This window comes from Quercus lobata, chromosome 4 (assembly GCF_001633185.2).
Source record: "Quercus lobata isolate SW786 chromosome 4, ValleyOak3.0 Primary Assembly, whole genome shotgun sequence".
Lineage (NCBI taxonomy): Eukaryota > Viridiplantae > Streptophyta > Magnoliopsida > Fagales > Fagaceae > Quercus > Quercus lobata.
This window is the reverse complement of record NC_044907.1, coordinates 26,985,812-27,004,859: the sequence shown is the minus strand read 5'-3', so window position 1 is coordinate 27,004,859 and position 19,048 is coordinate 26,985,812. Positions and strand designations below refer to the sequence as shown.

Below are 19,048 nucleotides of genomic sequence, written 5' to 3'. Positions count from 1 at the left end.
CTCAAATATACAATTTTGGGACACCATAGTAGAAGAGGACAACAGTTTCTATGAACCAGACTGTCCAAACAGTAAAAGTAAAAATCATTTTTGACCTTACGTTTATATTTTGGGAATAATGGAAAACGAAAAGGATATATATATTTTTTTATTTTTACAAAAAAGTTGTATTGTCTACTCAATCAACTAACTGGCACTGAAAATTGAGGCAGAAAAATCATGATTTGATGGGCGCCTATTTAAGCCAAAAACATATATAGTATGTAGTAGTGGCTCTTCTATTATATTAAAGAGGTAAAAGAAATTTCTTAAAAACTTGTTTGGAGCTTGCTAATGTTGTAGCTAATGTAATATTATGGTTCATAGCCAAAGAAGCTTAATCATCAAATTTTGTTCTGCACGCAACATTCAATATATAAACACATTCATGGCATATGCTTGGAATGATAGGGACTTGCATTGTTTATAGTATTCATCACAATATTGGTTTTGGTAAAAAAATGATGCAACCTACTTGACTAATGACAACTTAATTTTAAAATAATGAAAAAGAAAAATAATAGTATGAAATGACCTTAGCTTTCACTTCTTTGAAACTTTCCAAAGAAAATCTGCTTCAGTGCCTCTATCTTCTCCCACCTTCTTGACAAGGAAATCAAACTCTCAAATGCATTGACATCATTTTGTGACAGCAACTTTCTCATTTCTCTCTCTCTCTCTTTTAATAATTAATTTCTTTTCTACCTGTTTCTTTGTCTGCTGTACATGTTCAATTCACCAAATTATATAAGGAAGTCACATCAAAAAATTATATAAGGTAGAACTTTTGCTTTTTTTCTTTTTTCTTTTTTCTTTTTTTTTAGTATCCCCTCTCTTTTAGGTTGTGATTCAAACTAGAATAAATCTAGAGTTTATTAAATTCATGCAAATATGATAAATTCCTAAACTTTTAAGAGGAAAATGTAAGTCTATGCAAATACTTAAATATTAATAACAATAAAATTTAAATATTTGATATCTATAACAAATATTTAAATATTCAAGGGCACTCATGGTTGGTTGTGTACTTGCAAATATTCTAAATTGAGGAGTTCATGTTTTTTTGTCATTCATTTATTAAAAAAAAGGGTTCCTATCAACAACAAAAGCATGTAGGGAGACTATATACTTGTGAGAAGCTATATTTTTTTGACTTGTGATGAGGTTAATTATTTAGCTAATTAGTTGTAACCATTGTTTTTCTTTGGTCAATAAATTACCAGTGTTTAGGGTAATACATTTTGAGAGGGAAATCACTCCAAAGACTTTGGCTTAGCAAAGTTATGATCAATACTTCCATAGAATCCGTTTGGTGAGATGTTTTGAAAGATTAATAGAGTTTTTTTAAACCCAAAACTCGATTTTGTAACCACAATTTATATATATATATATATATATTTTTTTTAAATAATTTTTATAAACGCTCATTTTAAACTCAAAACACAATTTTTCAACAACTTATACAAAAACACCCATAATTTGTTGCTATGTACCTAATCCTGTAAATTTAATTACAATCCTATTTTCTACGCTATTGATCAGCTAAGAGGGTTAATTGGAGGCCCTCTAAAGATTAAGTTAATTCTAAAAGATTATGGTGCTTTGCTTTTTTGCATAGAAGTAAAAACTTTGTGTTGTATAAAGTCGGCAAAATATGAAAAGGAAAACAAGAAATCAATATCCCAATATGGCCAAATGGATCAAAAATTATGAAATGGCTGAGAAGTGTACTGCTTTATTCTTTCATTGTTTTTTTATTTGAGAGGGGAGTGCACTGCTTTACTTACCAACACAAAAAACAAACAAAAAAAGTCTATTGCTTTCAGAATTTGTTTACAACTGGTATCAATTATATATATATATATATATAGATATTTATATGGTTCAACTTTGGGGAAATCGACCTTTTTGGAAAGTCGATCTTTCCGAGTTTGGCCATGAATACGACAATTTTCATTAATAAAGAACTTTTTTGCTTTAATATGTTTTTTTTTTTTTTTTAATTGAGAAAAACCTTGAGTTCCCTACACAATAAATAAATATATTGTTGGAATAATTATTAAATTCATTATGTCTCAACAGTTAAACTTTTAGGACAATTCTATTCTTTAGGAAAAAAAAAAAATTTTTTTTGAAACGATTAGTAATTTATTATTTTATTATGATTAAATGATAGAAATAGAGAGCACAGTAAAATTAAAAACTTTATTTTATACAGAAATTTAACTTTTCTACAACGTCCTATTGTATCTCTAACATCTTTTCAATGGCTAAAAAGTATGCTTACCTTTGTTTCAACTGGTACATCATACAGCCTTTTATTTCATTATACTTTTTTTTTTTTTGGAACCCTATCAATATGTTAAACACATGCTTGTTAAGCCTAATTTTGACCTAATTAAAAGATGATTGGACCGTTCTATTGGCCAGCTAAGAAGTTTAACTTTTTCCCAAGAACCTAAAGACAAAAAAATGATAAATTTAAGAGAAGAAAGGGAAAAATATATATAAAAGAATTGTTAATCCATGCTAAATTTGAAAAGGTTTGGGTTACATTTTCATTATTATGTATGGATTGTGGCTAATTTTTGAGCTTGTTTGATTTGGTATGGTTTATTTTGTTTTAAAAATAAATTAAACAAAAATAATGTTGTATTTATGAAGTTTTAAAAGATATTAAAAAAAGAAGAAGCCAAGCCTGCAAGACTTTTGCTTAGTAAGATTGCCAGGTAAATGTGATTGCATTGCTTTTGGTTATTCTTGAATGGACCAAACCTTTTGAAACCTAAAAAGAAATTATGATCATATATCATTAAATATTCAGTATTTTAATAAATAATAATAATAATAATTTTTTTTTATGAATTTCATAAATCTTATAAATTGTGAACTCTCACCTTAAAAGGAATACTTTGACTCTCAATTTACTTTTTATATACTTATATTGTTTGTTTACATATCATTTCCCCAAGATTTTATTTTATTTTATTTTTAGAATAAGTTGCACCTAATGTAATTCTTTGTTATATTACAACCGTTCTTAACTTTTAATTAAATTAATAATTTAAAGTTTTAATTATTTGATTACAAATTTCATTATTTTTAAGTAACATATAAAAAAAATAGCATGTAACACATGCATACGGATAGATACATTTAAAATTAAACACAATTTTTCTCATAAAAATAAAAATAATCAATCAATTTTTTTTTTTTTTTAAGTAAACATAATTAGTCACATTTTAAAAGTTTATCTTTGCTAGTGAAAGGTGGGTCTCCATCTTCTCCTAGGTCGTAAAATAGCCATCCCTTCTCTGAAGGTGTCTTTTGTCCCTAAAGGTAACAGGTTTACCTTCAGGCTTTGTGGTTTCTTTTTTTGGGGATTGGCAAATAGTTTTTTTCGTAGTCTCTAAGATGGAAGACCTTATGAAATCATGGAGTTGTCTTACTCTTTCAAAAAGAGAAGGGTCTGACCTTTGACTGACAGAAGAATAGGCAGCAGTGGAGTTTATTCTCACGGAAAAATTCTTGACTAAGCGTGCTCTCAATATAGATGTTGATGTTGCACAGGATCAGTAGGTTGAATGCTTCGACTTCAACATGCTTATGGTTGTAGTGAAGGCCTGCAAGGATGAACACACTTATCAAAAAGGCGACCGGGGTAAACTGGCCAAGTCCTCTCCAATAAATAAGTAAGTTTTTCTCTCAAAAACCAAGTTCCAACTTCTGGGGAGTCATGTTAGAAAAAACTTGCCTTGATTTGATACCGGCTAGTCTTTATATAGAGAACCTTAGAGCGGTTATTGATTTAGTAACTTCCCCAGGATATGTGGAAATCAATGAATTTTGACATAACTTCCTCAACGACTATAGAAGTTACAACCGCTGAGGGAAGTTAAGCATTTGTGAGGAATTTGTGGCGATGAATACAGGTTTAGTTCCCACTCCAGAATTCTGTGAGAATTTCCCAAGTGTCATGTGGTCGTCCATGCGCTTTGCCTCTGGACGACCCTTTGTCCATAGACGACCTGCCTGAATGTTTGGCCTTTGGCTCACGGACGACCCTTATGGACGAACTAGAGATGAACAATTTTTGCTATCTCATTAGATGCTATTGCAAAAACCTTCACACCAAATTGGAGATCCAAAAATGGTTTTAAGGTCAAGAAGGAAGGTGATCATGTTGTACTATTCACCTTTAACGATAGGAATGAGATGGAAAAAATTATAGCAACTGAACCTTGGAGTTTTGATAAGCACCTTATGGTACTGCAAAACTATGATAAGGAAAAAGACTTGGCCGATATGGAATTTAATAGGGCTACGTTCTAGGTTCAAGTACAAGATATACCAATCAGATTTAGGACTCAAAAGGTGGTGGAAGAGATTTGTGGAGCCATTCGGGCAGTAAACAAAGCACCAGTCGATGCAAAGGTGGAAGGGGATGGCTTTATCAAGGTCCGAGTTACTTTAGATATTTCTCAATCCTTGTGTCGGGGTAGAGTTATATCCCAGAGAATGGTAAGGAATTATAGGTGTCATTCAAATACGAACAACTCTTAAATTTGTGTTATTGGAGTGGTTGCCTTACACATGATGATCATGATTGTGATCTGTGGATTGAAAGTGAAGGAAGTCTATCGATTAAATCTAGGCAGTTTGGTCCTTGGATACATGTAGCACACATTATGTCTTCAAGAAGGAATGTAATTAAGGTCTTGGGTTTTTACACTAGAAAGATGAAGGAGACCCCAACAACATCATCAACATCGCTGAAGAAGCCACCAGTAGTGGTGGTTTGCACAAGGAAGCCTTCACCAGAGATAATTAGGCCTGAAAAGGAAAGTACAGAGCCTTTGCAATAGGAAAATATTGTGGCAGATTTTCAGGAGGATAATACACAGCATTCAAATCAAATCCCCACAAATCAGGGGATTCTAAGGAATTTGAATTTAATTCATCGGGCCCTGGGGTAGGGAAATTAGCAGTTGAGACATTTGAGGAGATAGATAAGGAATTAAAAAAGTTTTACTCTGATGCAAAAGTATTACCCAAAAATAGAGCATGCACAGGTAAGGAAAATTTTTTGGAGTCTTTGTCAATTAATGATTCACCAACTCTGTTCACTCAACAAGCATGTGCATACTATCCATCTGCTACACCACGCATACCACCATCAGTTTTACCAGCTACTCTCAATAAGCTAGTGACTAATGAAGGAACATGGAAAAGAATTAGTAGATCAAATATAGGGACAAATATTGTTATGGAGGAAGAAGTGGGTGAGAAGGGAAGTGCAGGAGGTACAGAGAGCCAACAGGTGGGCAATAAAAGCAAACAGATATTGGCGGAGGCTAGTTTCCAGTCCTGCCAGAAGCAATGAGTATCATATGTTGGAACTGTTAGGGGCTTGGGAACCAACGAATAGAAAATCAGCTTGCAGAGATGGTGTGGGTAAAAGATCCCTCCGTTGTGTTTATAGCCAAAACATGGACGAATGAAGCAAGGCTAGTTCTAGTTCACGATCGTTTGAATTTTAAAAATAAATTTGTGGCTCCCAAGAGAAATAAAGCAGGGGGGTTGGTGATTTTTTGGAAGGAAGATTTTGATTTAACAATTGAGACTTTTTCTAAGAATCACATAGATAGCACAATAAATAAAGCAGAGGAATGACATTTTACTAGATTTTATGGTGAGCCAGATACACAGAGAAGACATGAAGCTTGGGGGAAGTTGAGAAAATTGAAATCAAGAGGGAAGGCTCCATGGATTTGTGCTAGGGACTTCAATGAAATTACAAAGCAATCCGAAAAAATAGGGGGAAGAACACAACCACATTGCCAAATGCATGCTTTTCGCGATCTACTTGATGAGTGTGGATTCATGGATTTGGGTTTTGTTGGACATATGTTCACCTAGCACAAACATTTTGACCATTATACGGTGTGGGAGCGTTTAGACAGAGCGGTGGCAACAAATGATTGGTTCTTTATGTTTCCAGATACAAAGGTCTATCACCTTGATTTTATTACCTCAGATCATAAACTGTTGTGGATTGTACCGAAGGGAATGGACTGCAAGCAGCAAAAACCTTTTAGGTTTGAGCAAATGTGGATGACTGAGCGTGGGTGTGGAGAAACAATAGAAGCAGTGTGGATGGGGAACTATGAGGAACCTGATGGTATGAGAGTTTAGAAAAAGATTGACAATTGTGGGAAAGAGCTTATGAAGTGGAGCAAGAACAATTTTGGGAGTGTAAGGCGTGAGCTAGAGAAAAAAAGGAAGATTTTGTCCAAAGCCAAAATGGCTGCCAATAAAGGGGGAGATGTTCATCGAGTTTGAATTTTGGAAAAAGAAAGAAATACACTCTTGGATCGTGAAGCAAATATGTGGGCTTAATGCTTAAAGGTTCAATGGCTCAAGGATGGTGATAGGAATACATAGTTTTTTCATTGTAAATCCTCTCAAAGAAGACGCATGATTTACATTAAAGGACTATTTGATGAAGGGGGACGATGGTGCACATAGCCAAGTAGAGTGGTAGACACAGTGATACAATTTTATCAGAACTTGTTCACCTCTAGCAACTTAGACAGTTTTGAAGAAATTCTAGACCAGATTCCTCAAGTGGTCACCGAAGATATGAATTTAAGCTAATGAGTGAGTTTACAGCTCAAGAGGTTGAGATAGCACTAAAGCATGTGACACCATTAAAATCGCCAAGACCAGACGATATGCCACCTATTTTTTTTTTCTCAAAATTACTGGTCATCAGTTGGTAATGATGTCATTGAAGCTATTTTGCTATATTTAAATACGAGTACCCTCCCATCAGCACTTTGTCACTCTTTCATCACCTTAATTCCCTAAGTTAAAAATCTTGAATATATCTCGCAATATCGCTCTATTTGTCTCAGCAATGTTTTATATAGGGTTTTCTCTAAAGTGTTGGATAACAGGTTGAAACAGGTTTTGCCCCATCTTATTTCTGAACATCAAAGCACATTCATGATGGATCGCTTGATTTCAGATAATATAATGGTGGCCTTCGAAACCTTACACTATATGAGAAATCATAGTTCAAGGAATACAAGATATATGGCGCTCAAGCTTGACATGAGCAAAGCATATGATAAGGTGGAATGGGTATACATGGAGAAATTGATGCAAAAAAATGGGTTTTGATGTGGCTTGGATTAAATTGATGATGGGCTGTATATCCACAACTACTTACTCAGTTTTGGTGAATGGGGAACCACATGGCAATATTATGCCAACCAAAGGCCTTCGTCAAGGCAATTCTCTTTTCCCATACTTGTTTCTCCTATGCACGGAGGATTTTCATGGCTTGTTGAAAAAGGCAGAAATTATAGGAGATATAAGAGGAGTCTCTATTTGTTGTAATGGCCCCAAACTAACTCATCTCTTATTTGCAGATGACAGTCTTGTTTTTTGCAGAGCAAAAGAAAATGAATTTCAAAAGCTCCTGGAGATTTTAGCCACATATGAAAAAGCATCGGGTCAACAAATAAATAGAGCAAAAACCACTCTCTTTTTTAGCAAATCGACATCCCATGAAATGCAAGAATCAATAAAAGATGCTCTAGAAGTACCGGTGGTCCAACAGTATGAGAAATATTTGGGGTTGCCCTCATTCATTGGTAGAAAGAAAAAAGAGAGCTTTGATAACATCAAACAGAGGGTGTGGAATAAACTCCAAGGGCGGGAAGGAAAATTGTTGTTTCAAGCGGGTCGAGAGATTCTAATAAAAGCCGTTGCTCAAGCACTCCCTACTTAAACTATATCTTGCTTCAAATTGCCTATTGCTTTGTGCCATGAAATAGAAGCTCTCATCAAGAAATTTTTTTGGGGTCAAAGAGGAGAGGGCCAAAAAGTGCATTGAATCAAATGGGAGGACCTATGCAAACCAAAGTCACAAGGTGGAATGGGTTTTAAAGACCTATCAAGGGTTAATGACGCACTCTTGGCTAAACAAACATGGTGGCTCTTACATGATAAAACATCACTTTTCTATAGAGTTTTCAAATCAAAGTTCTTCCCTAATTGTACTATAATGGAAGTTGCAATTCCAAGCTCGGCTTCATATGCATGGCAAAGCATCCTTAGAGGTAGAGAAGTCATCCAAAGAGGGGCAATATGGCGAATAGGAGATGGCAAAACAGCAGCAATCTGGGGTGATAGGTGGCTGCCAGTGAAGCACTCTCCCAGAATTGTATCACCATGGGTTGAAGCACTGTTAGAAGCAAAGGTATGCAACCTTATTGAACTGGACCAAAACTGCTGGAATAGTGAAGTAATTGATTCCACAATGCTACACTTTGAGGCTGAGATCGTAAAGAAAATTCCCTTGTGCCTTATTGATCAACCCGATACACTCACATCGCCTTAAAACCCCAATGGTGAGTACACAGTTAAGTCGGGTTACAAATTTCTACAAGAGTAGTTCCAGAACACACGGCCAGGACAATTTGATATCACTCGGCTAAACCCACTGTGGCAGGTAGTTTGGAGCCTAACCGTTCCGAGTGAGATAAAAAATTTAGCTTGGAAAGCAGTAAAAAATTCTTTACCTGCTAAGAAGAACTTGGTCAAGCGACAGATTATTAAGGGCGATAGTTGTGACGCCTGCCATAAGCATCAAGAGGATGTGAAGCATGCTCTATACCAATGCCTAAAACTGGAAACACTTTGGAACAAGGTGCCCTTTTGGAATCACAGTAGCCACATCCTTCTTTGAACTTGCCCTATTCTCTATGGTTATTTAGGCGCGGTGGACTCGAAGGAACAACATTAGGCTTGAGAAAAATGTTGGCACGCTGGAACAGGTATTAAGCTAAGCTCAAGATAGGTTACGTGAATACTCACTTCACAATAACTCAACAATCACACCAGTGGGGAGTCCACCTACAATTTGGAAACCTCCAGGCAAGTTCCAGTATAAAATCAACTTCAACGGTGCTCTTTTTCAATTAGAAAATTGTGCTGGTATAGGGGTGATAATCAGGTATGAGCTTGGGCAGGTAATGGTCTCTCTCTCTCTCTCTCTCTCAGCATATACCTTTGCCGTTTACTGCTATTGAGGTTGAAGCTCTAGCGACACGAAAGAGTCTTGAACTGGCTTTGGAAACGGGTTTTAGAAGGGTGGTCCTGGAGGGTGATTCACAAATCCTCATTAAAGCACTCAAAGAAGACACTCACTCCTTAGCAAACTTTGGCCACATTGTAATAGATTTATCGTATCTTGCCTCCCACTTTTCAATGATAGATTATTCATATGTTTGTAGGCATTGTAATGTTGTAGCTCGCTCGCTTGTGACACGGCAATTTCCACCTCACAATTCCAAGTCTAGATGGAAGATGTACCGTCAGATATCACTACGGTACTACAGGCTGATCTTACCAACCTTCATTAATGAAATTCATTGTCTTTCTTCTCAAAAGAAAAAAAAAAAAAAAAAAGTCACATATTAAAATTCTTACCTAAATTTAATACTATTTATGATCTTTTTTTTTTTTCCTAATTTTTAATAAGATAAAAAGTGTGGTGATTTTTATTGACTATATGTGATTGGTTATATATATAGTTCTTTAATATTATGTTCTTAGTATTTTACACTCATTCACTCACTTAGCACAAAGATTAAAAAACTTAAGTGGAAACATGGCACAGACTTAAGTGAATAACTATAGTATGATCCCCACATAAATTTAGATACATGTCACAAAATTATATTCTAATTTCAAATTCTAATTGAACTTTCTCTAAACTTTACCTATTAATATGTATATAGATTTGTATGTTAAGTCAAGAGTCTTGTTACTCAAATGGTCGACACCTCTTAGTATTTCCAACTAAGACATTTAGGGCCTATTTGGTTTCAAAAAGTAGTGTATCCACTTTTTATTTTTTGTATTCTATATTCAAATCTTTATTTATTTATTTTTTACGAAATATTCAAATCTTGATTTGAATATAGAAAAATGCACTTATTTTCACATTTGATAGTGTTTGGTAAGTTGTTTTGAATATATAATTTGCGTATAAAATACTTCATGCCAGATTTGGTCATTGTTTTCTATTTTTTTTAAAAAGTAACTTTTTTTCATTTATACATAATCACATCACTCAAACAAAGTAACTTTGTGTTTCACAATATTTATGAATATGCCACTATATTTGTATTCATAGAAAACGAAAACACTGAAAAGCTTTTTTTTTTTTTTTTTTTTTTTTTTTGTATTCAAATCCAACTTTTAGGATACTAAAAATGAAAACTAAGTATAAATACTAAAACCAAACTAGTTTTTTAGTGGTGGGTCCCACAGAAAATTGAAAATGAATAGAGAATATTGCACTTTTTTTAGCTAATCAAATATCCTCTTAGAGTTCCAGTTCTCCCTCTTCCAACTATCAAATTATCAAAAATTATCAAAAAAGAAATTGTATGTCAAGTTTCATGTTTTATTTCTTTTTCTATTTTTTTTATTTATTTATTTATTTTTTTTTTATGAATAAGTCTTACATAGCACACTTCAGAAGCCTAGCTAACTTTTATGTCAAGTAACTTTCATGTAATATTTTGTATATAATTTTAAAATTAAAAAACTTAAAATTTAAACATTTTATTATGAGATAATCATTAATATTTACTTATTTTGATATTTTGCAAGTATAGAGAGTATAAAAATCCAATAGTTGATTCATAAAAATAATATTTCAATGAAAATTTATGAAACTGTGTAATTAAAAATTTATGAAAAATAATATATATATATATATATAAACTTATAAGCCGGCAGAAGTTGCAAGATTGTTGAATGGGTTTTAATAATACTAGAAGACTTTTTAGTTTTATAGTAATATTTTTTGTTTTGTTTTTAGGATTCAACTATTTTCAATCGAATTAAAATAGTTGTGGATTATTTTATCCGCCGACTGATATATTTTAATATTAGAAACCTCATTTTTAGTTTATTCCATAGTAGGACAAAAAACAAATATGGCAACGATTTATATGTTTGCGGTTTTGTGCAGTAGAAAGTAGAAACTTGGCATTGTTTAATTACTCTTTAAATGTTCGAATTCATTCCATCTCAAGTAATTTTCTTGACAAAGTTATTTGGAAACAATTTTGTGGAACATGGACAAAATCGATGGTTAATAATTCGGTCCACCATCATAAAGTTAGATTTCCTAATATGTTTTTCTTTGCTTTTCCTATATTGTTTGCAATCAACCAATACATTTCTACTTTCTCTATAAGAAAAAAAAAAAAAAACACCCAATACATTTCTAAATTTACCATGCAAAAGAAAAATAAAGAAGATTTAATATAAATGTAGCTTGCATCTAAATTAAAATTATGAAACGTGGTAGTAATGATAGGGTAAAACTTAAATACAGAACAATTCCTTAAGTTGAATACATTAGATTCCATAATTAAATTCAAACACATTTTTTTTTAGAAATATTTCATTGTCAAGTCTTATTATTAATTCAAACACATAGTTGCATACTTGCATTGAATTTAATTGTCCTTTAAAAAAATTGTTTGTGTTTATTAGTCATGTACTCATGTGTCTAAATTTAATTAAGAAACCTAATATATTGTACCTAAAGAACTACTATATCTAAATTTTACCATGTAATAATTAATATCATATATATATAAAAAAAATTTTAAGAAGGATATATATATATATATATAATTAAAGTCAAAACTTTAGAGAAAGTCTAATTATATTCTAAATTGAAGTCTAATTTTGCGTCACGTGGCCCATCTAATTTTTAAATTTTTATGTCAAGTGAATTACTAGGTACAAAAATCGAAGAGTTTAAATCTAATAATTAGATTCTAAATTAGAGTTTAATATTGTGCCACATGTCCTGTCCAATTTTTAAATTTTTGTGATACCTAAATTTAAAATGCAAAAACCAAAGAGTTTAAATTCAATTAGATTATATATATATATATATATATATGTATATTATATTTTAGAAATTCATGATTTAAAAAAGGTGTAAGTCGTAACTCTAATATCAAATATAATTTGAACTCATATATGTGAATAATTGTGATTGTTTTTAAATGTATCCGTGCATGTGCACGAGATTAACACTAATTCTAGTACTAGTTACTATAAGAAGTAAAAATCAAGATACGAATCGGAAAAGATTAGATAATAAGTGCTAACAAATGGAATCTTACCTCTCACATGCATTATATATGTATGTGTGTGTGAGAGAGAGAGAGAGAAAAAAATAACTTATAAATTAAGAATAAATTCCCAAAATGCTTCTTTTTTTCTTTTCTGTTCACTTTCCTTTAGATCACAGATTCACAGTTATGCAAGTTTGGCGTTTATTATCCAAAGAAGCACAGAGAACGTGTGGTATGACCGTATGACTACTGAGTAGCAGAGATCCATGGAGTTCTCACTTTCTTGTGTTTGTTGAGAGAAATTGAATATTCGATCCATAAATTACATTAACTTTTTTTTTTTTTGAGGGACCATAAATTACATTAACTTAATCTTTGTATTTGGAATTTGGTTCAATGTTTTACACTTTTACTAGAAATTACATTAATTTATTTTCACCAAATAAATGAATCTCAAATAAAGAGAGGGGGGAAAAATTCAAACTTGAAGTTATTCTTAAATTTTCACTACCGAGTCAGTTTTAAAAATTAATGCCCAAACTTCAAATGAATAATAATGGAATTGCATGGTATTGATCTAGACATGCATCTCTTTCTCGTTGACTTGTTAAAGCATTGTTCTTGATACTCTTTCATAGGTCTTGAAGTTCAATTCCACACGGATTCTTCTGATATTAATATGATTCTCATTAAAATCAAAGAAAGCTGTTGAAATTTTATAATTGCACTAAATGATATAATAAGTAAAGTATATATTTTTATTTATTTTTATAATTTGATGGTTACATTAGGATTAGGATGGAGATTTCTTTCTCAAAAAAAAAAATATAATAATAATAATAATAATAAAAAGATGGAGATTTGAACTTATTTTTATATTTTATTTTTTATTTTTTATTTTTGAAAAGGATGTATGTTTTTATTAGAAACACTAAATAATGTTAGTTGAATTACAAAACTCTTGGCATAAAGTATAATTTCTTTGCTAATAGAATTATTTTAGATAATATTTAAAATGCTCTTCCAAACTCTCTTAACTCTAAATTTTAAGTTATTGTAAATATACATACCTTAGTTTAATGGTAATGTAATTAATATTTCTCATTATTAAAATTATTGTCAACAAACAGCAAGAAAAAATGAACCAACACTTATGTCAAATAACAACTTCACAATCAAACCTCTATTTCTTAGTTGACAAGTAAAACAATACTACTTGTTATTCTTTTAAGTGTAACTATTAAATGAAATATTGGTTTAATTTCTAAAACATTTTTGGTTAGTATTCAACCTTTTAACTTTTCTTTCAAAATCGTGATTACACTTCACTATGTTTCATTTCAACCCTTATACTTTTATATTTTTTAAAATATCCTTAAAATCATTTAATAGATAGAAAATTTAAACATAACAAAAGGAATTAATGTCATATCATAAACTCCACGTCACCAAAGTGACCCTCAAATTCATAAATTTAGCTTGTTATGCAAGTATTTTTCATCAATTAGATAACACTGATGACATTTTTGAAATATTTTAAAGTATAAGGATGATGTTAAAACAAGAAATTAAATGTTAATACTAAATATCCAATTTAGCCACACACACACAAAAAAAAAAAAAAAAAAAAAAATCAAATTTGTACAACGGATTTATTGCCAAAAATTGACTAGAATTTTTCTATCATCTAAATATAAAAATTAGACTAGAATTTTCAAAAATATATTTTTATAGCAAACCCACAAAAGAGAGAGGATATAAAAATTATTTAAAAAAAAAAAAAAAAAACCCCTAAAAACTCGGAAAATATTATCCAAAAAAAAGTGGCAATGTGAGTGGTTAAGGTGAAAAATGTGAAAAACTACATCCTTCCCAATTGGAGGAGTTGGGAGTTTTTAAGCCTTTAAGGGCAGATGATTGAGGTCGGTCATAGATTCATAGCCCATTTGGGGTATCACTATTACCCTCTTTCTGCTTTCAAAATCCCTCCTCCCTTTCCAAAACCATAAATTCCTCGCATACACCGCTCCTTCTCTCCCTCTCCCCACACGAACAAATCCACACCATTCTCAACCAACAACACCACCAACAAACATTTCCCCTCCATCAAAAAAAAAAAAAAAAAAAAACCAATCCCAATCCCAATCCCACAAAAACCCATTTAAATTCAAATCAAACCAAACCAAATCAAACACAAAAGAAACAAAGAGGAAGCAAAAAAAAAAAAAAAATTCTTTGGTGGTGAGTTTTATAAGGTATCTTTTTGTTGTTGATGTTGTTGATGTATTATTGTTTCATTCAATCAATCATTCATATATGTAATGCATCAAAAGAAATCGGAAGTTCAGATCGGAAAAGAAAGCAGTGGCATCTCTTCCGATTTCAACCCATCCCCTCCTCTTCTCTTCCCTCCTCCTACTCCCACTCATCTTCTTCACCATCCCAAACAGCCCCAACCCTCTTTTCTTCACCAATCTCTGTCTCAACAACAATTGTTCTTACAACAACAATTACAACAACAACAACAGCAAATACAACATCAGCATCAGCATCATCATCATCAGAAGCAAAATGACCCTCTTGCCCCTCCGTCTCCATCTCCATCTTCTTCCTCGTCTTCCACGCCGTACAAGCGAGCGACCCTTGTGACCCACTCGTCCTCTCTCTCCAAATCTCCCACCATTTACCAATTCCACTCGAACCCACCTCCGCAATTCGCCAACTCGCAAAACCCATCTTTTTTCTCTCTCTCTCTCGCCGTAAAGACCTTCGTTTTTCGCACCCTGAGGAAAGTCAAGCACTTTCGGCGGTTGCGTGTGCATCTCCGCCTCATTCTCTTGCTTTCTCTTCCATGTTTCTACTTCTTGGTTTCTCATCCGAGCCACTCTTTCCTCCTTGACTTTCTCTCCGCTTTCGCTTTCTCGGCCGCGCTTTTGTTCTCTCTCAACCTCGCTCTCCCTCGCCTCCCTTCTATTCGTCTCTTCCTTGCTCGTTCTTTCCCAATTAAGCTCTCCCAACCTTCTTCCATATCTAGACCTCCTCTGCCGGTGTTTTGGTCAATTGGGTCTCGGCCAAAACCCGAGAAGAGAGCGAGTTCGGGTTGTTGGGTTCAGGTTTTTAGCAACGGGGACGTGTATGAGGGTGAGTTGTATAAGGGAAAGTGTTCAGGGAGTGGGGTGTATTACTATTATATGAGTGGGAGGTATGAGGGGGATTGGGTGGATGGGAAGTATGATGGATATGGTGTTGAGACTTGGGCTAGAGGGAGCCGGTATCGGGGACAGTATCGCCAGGGGCTTCGACAGGGGTTTGGGGTGTATCGGTTTTATACAGGGGATGTTTATGCTGGAGAATGGGCTAATGGGCAGAGTCATGGGTGTGGAGTGCATACTTGTGAGGACGGGAGTCGGTATGTTGGGGAGTTCAAGTGGGGTGTCAAGCATGGTCTTGGGCATTACCATTTCAGGTAAATGGATTTATTGAATTATTGTTCTTTTTGTTTTTGTTTTGTAATCAATGGTTAAAGCATGGAGTTTGTGAAATTTTGTAGGTTATTGATTGTGCTTTGATTTTGTTGTATTTTGTTAGAACTAGCTTCAATAATTGAGCATATGTTTTGATCTTTTAGCACTATCTTGTGGCAATTTGTTTGGAGTTCTTACTTTTTAGGGGTTGATGAATTTGTGGATCTTGATTACAGTCAGGTCTTTCTAGATTAGAGAAAATTGTGTATAGTTACAACAATGGGGGAAGGGGCATTTGAACCCTAGACTTCTCCGTTGGAAACACTAAGAAATGCTGATTGAATTACAAGGTTCTTGGCCCGTCTAGACTAGAGACAATATGAAATTGAGTTGGATTTGTCTATTATCAAATCGAATATCTATCATCCAAAGTCCAAAACTATGCTTTTTAAGACACTAATCTATTTTCACAATAGTGTATCTTGTCCATTTAAGGTTTGAGTATAGGTAATTATTGTTCACACTATGCTTTTCAAGACAATGGCATCTGCACTATCACTTCTTCAGATGAATGATTTGATTTTTTGTGGTAACATAAAATCAGAACTCAGAAGTCATTATTGGTTTTGAATTCTAAACGTTGCACTTGCACAAGTAACTCTGTAATAATGCTATGCTTATCAGAGCAACATAATGATTAGTTATTATTACAACAATGAGCCAATGGTATCAATATTATTATATGAATGAATTCCCATTTGTTTATTTTATCATGTGTTTATTTATTATGTTTCTTAAGTGAGGTTAGAAGAATGCACTTATGGTTGATTTGTCACTTTACATTTTTTGAAATATAGTTTGCATTCCCAAATAGATGAAATGAGCTATTACTAGTTTCAGAACTTACATTTATTATTCCTCATTTGCTATCAAATATTCGGTTTTTGTTAACTCATGGCTGTTGGAAAAATGGATAGCACACTATTTCTTATTAATGAACAATATTTGGCTACATATTGGAGTTAAAGCAAGACCAGTTTTTCTCAAACACAAGGAAATTCTAGAAAGGCCTATTTCTACCATTTGAGTTTGCTAAATAAATATCACTTTATACCTGATCCAGTGTTTATTTGCTGAATAAATGTTTACCTTGATTACTTTACCTTTCTCTCCTCCAATGTCTAGTAGACTCTTTTATTTATACCTTAAGTATGTGTTCCCAAAGTTTAGTAGTTTGTTAATGTGATTTTCTTTTTTTTTTATTATAAAAATAATATCACAAGAGAGCACACCCACGCACACACGCCAACTTATCTAATGAGTATCAATTAGTGAATTTCATAGTTGATTTTGTATCTGTGCATATGAATTTGTAGCACTAAAAAATAATCATCTTATACTCTGTCCCAACTCATCAATTTTTTTTTTCTTTCTTTTATTAAGAAATGGGGACACATATGCTGGAGAATATTTTGCGGACAAGATGCATGGGTTTGGGCTCTATTCTTTTGCAAATGGACATCGATATGAAGGAGCCTGGCATGAGGGTAGAAGGCAAGGGCTTGGAATGTACACATTCAGAAATGGTGAAACACAAGCTGGTCACTGGCAAAATGGAATTCTTGACATTCCAAGCACACAGAACACCACCCATCCTGTATCTCCTGTTGCTGTTTATCATTCAAAAGTACTCAATGCAGTGCAGGTATTCCTTACTTCCTACCTTAATAATGTAAAGCTCCAGTGCAAGTGTTTGATGTAAATATCTTAGCTGCTGATGATTATAATTTGATGTCTATTTATGTCATGGTTTTGCAATCATACCATGGATGATCCTATCTTTTTGTACCCCTGGCTGTTTATCTTATGGCAGGAAACGAATCATGTTGTGTTGGCTATGATCCTTGTGATTATGGTTCATTTTCCATTTACTGTTGATATGAATCACCAGTCATACATGTCCTGTTTTCCATGCACATGATTAGCCCTTAGTTATTGGGTCCGACTCTTTTGTTCAAGATGATTTAAAGAAATATTCTCTGCCTGAATTTGTTCACTTGAAGCAAGATACTTTACAATTCTCTACTTATCCTCATGCTTTTTTAACATTTTATTCTTTCAAAGATTGTTTTTATGTTATTTAGTATAGTAAAAACATGTTACTGGTGTAATATTACTGTTTTATAACTAAAAATGAAACGTGAAAAGGGCATTTTTGCAGCACTGCAGTTGGGGAAACAAAATAACAAACTGCAGAAAGTTAATTAGCAATTTAAATAACTAGTAATAGTCTTTTTTCTGATTAGTTCTGTGATTCTATTTACAATCAGGAAGCTCGGCGAGCAGCAGACAAAGCCTATGATGTAGCCAAGGTGGATGAAAGGGTCAACAGGGCAGTTGCAGCAGCCAATAGGGCAGCTAATGCAGCTAGAGTAGCGGCAGTTAAGGCTGTCCAAAAACAAATGCACCATAATAGTAACAACAATGTTCCAATTCCAATTGTGTGACACTCCCAACTGCCACTCTGGCTCTTTTAATGTGCAAGACGGCAGCATCAGGACAGTGGCTTATGTTTGTTTTCTTCAACAAGTAGCTTTGTGTTTTTATGCGGTCTCCTTGGCCCCTTGCCTTGAGGGGACGATTTGATTTGTAGAGCCTCTTGAAAGCTGAGTAGTAGGGAAGATTACTGAAGAGTGTGCAACGGTCATCTATACAGCTTGAAGATTGTGTATACATAGAGAGGAGATAGAGAGGGTGGATGGTGATGGCATCCATATTTTTCATTTTTGCTGTTCCATCTTAAGTACATTTTTGTAAAGATCAGGTAGATGTAATATAAAGTGCTGGTGCCTAGGTAAAACCTCAAACCAGCCACTATTGATGTGAGTTTGCTGGTATTTAATCGAGGTAACAAATTGTCTAGTCACTGAAAAAAAAAAATAATTAACCCAAAAAAAAAATTATAATAGAATATTTTATTTTTTTGTAGTTAAATTGTTGTTCATGTTGGTGGCTAGGTAACCTTATTCTAGCCAATGTGTTAATGATTTTTCGTATCCTTGATATATGATTCATAGTGGTACATTGATGTTGGTCATTAAAACTTTGAAATGATGCGTCATATAGGTGCCTCTGCCAAGTTCAAACTTCATGCTTCTCACAGTTACTAAGAATGTGGCAAGAGTAGCTTCTCGTGTCCATATGGAAACTGAACCTACCAAAGCAAAATAATGTTATCCAGATTCCAGAGCATTTGGTGGAAGCTACGTACTGATTTCATGCCATTGAAGAATAGGTGGTGCGTGAAAGACTCAAAAGCATATACTATAATTAGTAGTTGGGGACGTTTTTATTGCTATTTTA

General features: G+C 33.4%; 1 pseudogene across 1 annotated transcript; it reads left to right on the top strand.

Annotated features, from left to right (window-relative positions):
• Positions 1 to 14,144: 14,144 nt before the first annotated feature.
• LOC115987508 lies at positions 14,145 to 18,571 on the top strand (annotated as a pseudogene). The gene is made up of 4 exons (XR_004091111.1): positions 14,145 to 14,715; positions 14,771 to 15,687; positions 17,129 to 17,390; positions 18,016 to 18,571. The product of XR_004091111.1 is annotated as an uncharacterized LOC115987508 (transcript).
• Positions 18,572 to 19,048: the final 477 nt, after the last annotated feature.